At 43.7% G+C, this 6,770-nt stretch overlaps 1 pseudogene; it reads right to left on the reverse strand.

Moving 5' to 3' along the window:
• Positions 1 to 266: 266 nt before the first annotated feature.
• On the reverse strand, positions 267 to 423 carry LOC136514541 (U2 spliceosomal RNA; annotated as a pseudogene).
• Positions 424 to 6,770: the final 6,347 nt, after the last annotated feature.

Consider the following 6,770-nt stretch of genomic DNA (forward strand, 5'->3'; position numbering starts at 1 on the left):
GTTCGTGTCGCGGGCGCTGCTGTGCCTGGAGGAGGCCGGCGTCGACTACGAGCTCGTCCCCATGAACACGGAGGCCGGCCACCACCGCCGCTCCGACCTCGGCAGGAACGTACGTACTACTGTTGCTACATGGTTTATATCTCCTGACACCGAGTCTCAAATCAGTCGTGCACTATACTCGAATTGGGAGCGTAGCCAAAATAAGTTCTCAGCACTAGGAACGTAGCAAAATAATAACACACACAAATTGTTAAGAATTGATTTGGTTAGGGTGTGCCAAGCCCAAGCTATAGTGCAAAGCTTGAGCGACGCCCAAGGAACCCAAGTGGCTAAGCCACTATTGTGATTCCTTCCCACAAAAATTAAGTTCAATATATCATTGTGAAGCGGTGCCTCACAATAGCCAAAAGGCCGAGAAAAGGTATGAGTTGTATTGGTTGTCCTCGGGTAGTTTTATTGCCTCCTTTGCTTTGCAACTCTTCTCCCGTGGCCGTACGGTACAAAACTAAAATAGGATTAGATTACAAATATAATTATTATACTAATAGTCTTGGAGGACGACACGCGATATGACCAAACAGGTGGGCTGGGCGATCGGGATGCAAAGAAACTCATACGGGCCGTTATAGGGCCGGGGAGTTCATGGCCCATGAACCTGAGGAGAAGAAACGGAGGAGGATGCCGAACAGAGCACAACTGTCGTTTTTGCGGCACATCTCCAAAATTCCCTAAAAATCCTTATAATCCATGTTTTTTAGAAAGTTGAGAAAACCCCCTCTCCAACAATTCCTAATTTTTTTAGGAGAAAATTCCCCTCTCTTCCGCTAAACTTTACGCAGACCAAGCTGCGCGCGAAGACGTCGTTCCTGCGCGTGCTCCTTCTTCCCGCGCCGTATTTTGCCGTGAGGCCATCTTTGGCGCGCTCTCCATCGGGGGTTCTGGGTCACGGTAGAAAGAAGACGCTCCTCCATCGCTCGCCACCAAGAAGAGGATCGACGCCGTCGCGGAAGTGGGCTTGCTGCGCCGCCGCCATCACCTTGGCTTCGTGCCGGCCGCCGCCGTCGTAGGCTGGGAGGTGGTGTTGTGCTTCCTTTCTTGTTCGATTGCCCCGCCGCCGGCCGGCCGCCCATTTGATTTCGGAGTTGCATCAACATCCATCTATCTATCTAATCGATCTATAGTAGTATCCTGTATCGATCCCCTGTATACATCAAAGTTACGCCCTTGGGAAATACTTGATGGCCGGCTGCAAATTGATGGCTACCTGCTGCTGCTACTTGCACTGGTAGAGAACCGAGCTTTACTCCTGGTGAAGAACCCCCTCTAGTCCCGGTTCTCCACCCGGGAGCAAGCATTCGGGACTAAGGGGGGGTCCTTTAGTCCCGGGTCAGGAATCGGGACTAAAGGTCCTGCTTTACTTCCGGTGGGGAACCCCCTCTAGTCCCGGTTTTCCACGCGTGAGCAAGCATCCGGAACTAAAGGGGGGTCCTTTAGTCCCGGGTCAGGACCGAGACTAAAGGAGGACCTTTAGTCCCAGTGGGTAACATCAACCGGGACTAAAGGTGCCTCCTGACATGCCACGATGGCCGGCACCTTTAGTCCCGGTTGGTAATACGAACCAGGACTAAAGGTTTTTTTCTTTTTTCTTTTCTTTTCATTTTTTTGTTTTCTTTTCAAAATAGGTTTTCGAAGTCGTATTGTACGCTGCTAATTATACATTTATACGCGCATATAGTATGTTTCGGTTCAAGCACAATGAACATATTAAATCACACAATTCAAGCATAGAAATATATATATATATATATATATATATATATATATATATATATATATATATATATATATATATATATATATATGCATGCATGCATCATATATATATTTACATGCATGCATGCATATGTGTATTTTACATTATATTATTTCATGTGCATATATTACAAAAGATTGCATTATAGTTGTTATGACATAACAAGTTTCCTCTCATCCTCTAGCTTGGCTTCAATGGCAGTGTTGGGTCGAAGTAGAACTCGCCCTTGAAATCGATGACCTGCTCATTAAAAAATCCGGCTATAGACTCTTGAATTGCTTTGATTTGGTCTTGCCGTATGACCTTTTCCTCCAACCATCGAGTCTACAGGTTTGAATTAAAGGAAAATAAATTAATATATGTACATATATATATATATATATATAAAGACATAGTAACACAATCAATAATAATAATTAAATGAATATATAGTGTATTTTTAACGTACTTTGAGTCTCTCTGTAGGAGTTCTTTGGGAGAGCACCTTGATAAACTTGCAAACATAGTAACCACAGTAGTTGTTCCCTTGTTCCTGCCTCAGACACCACTTTACGAGAAAAAGATTTGTCATCCAATCTGGTGATCCGGTGAAAGCTATATGTTTAATTAATAAAGATGATGCGATTCAGGGGACTTACTTTCAAAGGGATTACATTCAGTGGCGCTTTGCATTTTTCCATGTGTTGCTTCTCCATAAAGGTTTTCCAAACACTGCCCAATAAAAAATTTACCACGTCATCAGATATAGTTAATCATCATGTTTGTGTGTATATATAGTTGCTAGAGATCCCGAAATTACCTCTGGATAATATCTATCATATCTTGGTAGTCTTGTTGTGGTTTTCTCATCGAGTCATAGATTATCAAGTGACTTTTCACCAGATCGATATCCATCAATATCCAGTGATTGCTGCATGTGTTTATAGGATATAACGCATAACACTCATTAATTAACTAGAATCAACATATGAGCCATTAAGGCTATGATCGACATGATTAACACTCACTTGAAGTTATAGGGAAAGAGTATATCCTTCTTGTGGCGTTGGTTCACTAAGAAGTTCATGATGTTACTCTCTGACTCAGACTTCCAATTAGTCTTTGGAGTAATTGGGTCTTTGAATACTATATGGGGATCAACAAAACCAATTTCATTGCAGCCTTCCTTTCTGAGCTCTGTCATTGTAAATCTGCATATATATAGTACTTGTTAGGATAATTTATATGCATATACACACATATGATGAGTTTAATAATAGATCGAAAGAATTATTACTTACAGGCAATAGCAGCTAATGATAACTTTGTCCAGAGAGGTCAGGTGGCATAGTTGATGAAATTCTGCAAAGTCAACATACATAACATCATCGCCACGGAACCAATGTTCGTCTCTAATTCTGACACCAACGCAGAAGTCTCCACTGGTAGACGCCTGCATGTACCACTTGTTTAGTAGGTACATTTGCGTCCCCAGATCAGATAAGGCTTGAGGGTTGTATAGACTCTGGCCTAGTACAAATTTTTTCTTCCAAATATCAACCTCCGCCGCACTCTCAATGTTTCCATCACCAAACATCTGGTAAAGGTCGAGACCAGTCTCATCAAGAAATTCACCAAGGTGATCCAAATCAACATCCGGAGGTATGTTTGCCTGATGCATTAATCCTAAATTCGAACCATATTCATTACCAACAACTAGCGGGGGGATTGATTGGTGCGCTTGTTGTCCGAGTTGGGCAACTCCTTTCCTTGCCCACTTCTTTTTCTGTGCCGCCTCAATTGACTTGGTGAGAGTGCGGTCATAGTCTGATAACGTTGATTTGGACGGCTTATGAGATTCCCGCTGTTGTTGCTGGTAAGAAGTCACCTTTTTTCTTAGAATATCCGGAGCTACGAAGAAGTACGGTTTCTCTGGGTTTCTCCTTGCTTCTTGATTCATTTTAAGTTTGTCATAGAATCTAGACATGTCTTTTTTATATGCATCAGTTTCTTCTTCCTTCTCTTCAGATATTATTTTAGGAATAGCCCTTGGTTTCACGGTGGCTTTCTTTGCAGGCGGGGACTGGTTCTTCGTTTGAGGGGCTGGCCTCTTGCTAGGCTTCTTGGTAGGTGGGGGCGGGGGAGACGTTGGAGACCTCCTTGGAGGTGTTGGCAGCGGTGTTGGAGACCTCCTTGGAGGTGGCGGCTACGGCGTTGGAGACCTCCTTGGAGATGGTGTGGATGCAGCCTCGTCTTCCAACACAATGTCATCGTACAGAGCACTATGATGATCTGGCGATTGAACAATTGGATTTAGGTTGGGGGAGGATCTGCTACAAAAAAAGGAATGACATATTATTATGAGCAGATTGTTAATTATTTAAGCCAATACAAATTAATGATGTAGTGTTTTCATCCGCACGTACCTATGGTGAGGTAGTTCAGGAGGAGGTGGAGCCGACATCCCTGGAATGATGATGTAGCGCTTGCGCCATAGAATGAATGTCTTCTCCGCTTCTCCTAGAGTCTTCTCGCCATCACCTCCAGGAATGTCAAGAGACAAATCACTAAAACCTTTTTCAGCTTTATCTACCGAGATGGTAGCATATCCTTCTTGGTTTATATTCCCATGAATCCTTGGTGTCTTGGTTCGGTCGATAGGATTAACAAGACCGATAGCCACCTTGATTGTGGAATTCTCCTTCGGAATGTGTAGCTCACATGTTGTACAAGGTTCAGTGACGTCATCCACAGGGAAGCGCAGTCCTGTGTCCCCTTGATTTGGTATCTCCGTGGAAGCGCAGCTGCTTTTCAACTGAACAGATTGGCTAATGTTGATTCCTGGCTCTAATGCCTGCTTGCTTATACTCACTACTATTTGCACTTGCCTTTTGATTTCCTCCTGCATTCTCGCTTCAAGGTTTTTTTCCCGCTCTTGTGCTTCACGCACCGCTTCCTCCAACCTCTGAAGCCGCTGTGCCTCTTCTTCCTTCTTTCTCTGGCGACTTTTGTAGGAAGGTCTGTCCTGAGGGAATCTATGCTCCCACGAGACACTTCCTTTGCCTCTAGTTCGGCCACCATGTTCAATAGTCCCGATGGCGTATGTCAGCTCATCCTTCTCTCTGTTGGGCCTGAACGCACCACTAGCAGTAGCTCTCTGAGCATAAAACAATCTTTCTGCTGCTTCTTGCAGTATTGCGCCATAAACGCACTTCCCTGTCTCCTGGTCTAGTGTTCCCCCATGAGCGAAAAACCAATTCTTTGCACGTTCTCCCCACTCGAGTGATTCTGGTCTGATACCCTTGGCAAGAAGGTCTGCTTCCATTTTGTTCCACTTCTTAATGGCAGTCGGGTAGCCACCTGATCCCAAGGTATGGTGGTATGTCTTCTGTTGGGCATTACGTTGGTTCTTTATCACCCGACTCACACCCTCTTCTGAAGTCTTGTACTGTACAAACTCATTCCAATAGGGCCTCTGCTTTGAGATCGGGCCTGGGACAGTAAAATCTGGTGCTATGTTCTTCTTGACATACGTCGTGTATAGGTGTTTCTTCCAAGTCTGAAACTGGGTGGCCATCTTCTTCATTGCCCAATCCCTAACTCGCTCCTTTAATTCATCACCATCTATTATATCATCATAACCATCTGTTTGGAGCGTGAAATGTACCAAGACATCATTCCAAATTAACGCCTTGTCACGATCAGAGACAAAACTGATATGAGGAGCATTGGTCTTCTTCTTCCATTCACGGGTACTAATCGGGAGCCGGTCCCGTACAAGGTAACCACAGTGGTGCACAAATTTCATTTTATTCGCCCCCCCCCCCCCCCCGGTTCTCCTGTATCCACATTGAACTCCGAGATGATGAAGCGACCCTCCAATGGCTTTTTGGGACCTCGAATATTTTTACTCTTCGTTGTAGTTGTTGATGTCGATCCAGAGGGCTACAAAACATAAACATTATTTTTAATGTCATGAGCACACATAAGACATATTATAATATATATAGCTAATAATAAAAAATATATACTTGGCCAATATGTTGTTGCTCATTTTGTTCAAGAGCTAAGTACTGACTCCCATCATCTGCATCCTCTTGCACGTTATTTTTAGCACCATCATCGCCGGCAACTTGAGTGCCAGTGTTGATCAAATTCATCATCAACTCCTCCTCATCCATATTTCTCGGGTCGGCCATCTAGCTTCAAAAAACAAAACCAATATATAGTACGTCAAATCTTTGCTTATTACATGCGTAAAATCTACAAACAATATGCATTATTAAATCTTGCCCCTCGGTCACGGACGCAATTCGCCACACTAGGACGAACTACGTCGGTACTAGGGTGAATTAGGGCACGAGATAGGGCGGTGTGACAAGAGTGGCGGTGCTCCACTCCGCCATATATATGTCTGTACACATGGGTGAACGAGGGCGGCGGTGCTCCGCCGTATACATAGAAACGCATGGACGAAATGCATATGAATACAAATGACGTATATATACGTGTCGGCGCGGTGGCCGGTGTGCTGACGACGATGACGTGAGGCGGGCCGGCGTGCTGATGACGACGACGACGTGAGGCGGGCCGGGGCGGTGTCGGTGCGTGATGTTGTGATCCTATGTACCATGTGAACCATGTAGTCATTCATCATATGAGAAAATTCTATGTAAGTATAAGTTATTATGAAATGTAAGTATATGTGTCTTATTGCTCATATAACCATTACTATTTCCGAAATGATAAGAATTTATTTTCTTCTTCTACAGGCGATCTTTGATGCTATGATATAAAGTTTGAAGATAGTCTTCCCGGAAAAAAATATGTAATGCTCATATTACTTTAGCAACATTAATATATTATATCTGTATATTCAAAGTTCACAAATGAAGAAACATTGAAGTTTTCCTTCATTTGTCTGTAGTCATGCATGCAAGTCCAACCAAAACTGCTAACATCATCACATGTGATATTT

Source organism: Miscanthus floridulus, chromosome 16 (genome assembly GCF_019320115.1).
Source record: "Miscanthus floridulus cultivar M001 chromosome 16, ASM1932011v1, whole genome shotgun sequence".
NCBI classification, from domain to species: Eukaryota; Viridiplantae; Streptophyta; class Magnoliopsida; order Poales; family Poaceae; genus Miscanthus; species Miscanthus floridulus.